This window comes from Corvus brachyrhynchos, unplaced genomic scaffold (genome assembly GCF_000691975.1).
Source record: "Corvus brachyrhynchos isolate BGI_N302 unplaced genomic scaffold, ASM69197v1 scaffold68, whole genome shotgun sequence".
Taxonomy (NCBI): Eukaryota; Metazoa; Chordata; class Aves; order Passeriformes; family Corvidae; genus Corvus; species Corvus brachyrhynchos.
In genome coordinates, this window is record NW_008240039.1 from 3801130 (window position 1) to 3801386 (window position 257).

Below are 257 nucleotides of genomic sequence, written 5' to 3' on the forward strand. Positions count from 1 at the left end.
CCTGGCAGTGTCACACACCGGGGACCCGCGGGCAGCCCGGTGGACCCCGTTACTTTGGCACTGGTGTACGTGAAGGCAAAGCCGGAATAACCCCCGGCCGACGCGCCGCGTGTGCTTTTGGGCTGTGTCATTGACTCGGGCAGCTGAGCAGCGCCGATGCCGGCGCTTTGGCGGTCACGGGCGACCTCACGTGTCGCAGCTGAGTCCCCAGCGCCCGCCTGCCGCGCTGGCGTGATGATGGGCTGGGGGAGGCGCCG

At 69.6% G+C, this 257-nt stretch overlaps 1 protein-coding gene across 1 annotated transcript in view; it reads right to left on the reverse strand.

Annotated features, from left to right (window-relative positions):
* Positions 1-257, reverse strand: part of NPHP4 (nephronophthisis 4) — a 23548-nt gene that overhangs the window by 23139 nt on the left and 152 nt on the right. The gene's annotated exons all lie outside the window — the stretch shown is intronic.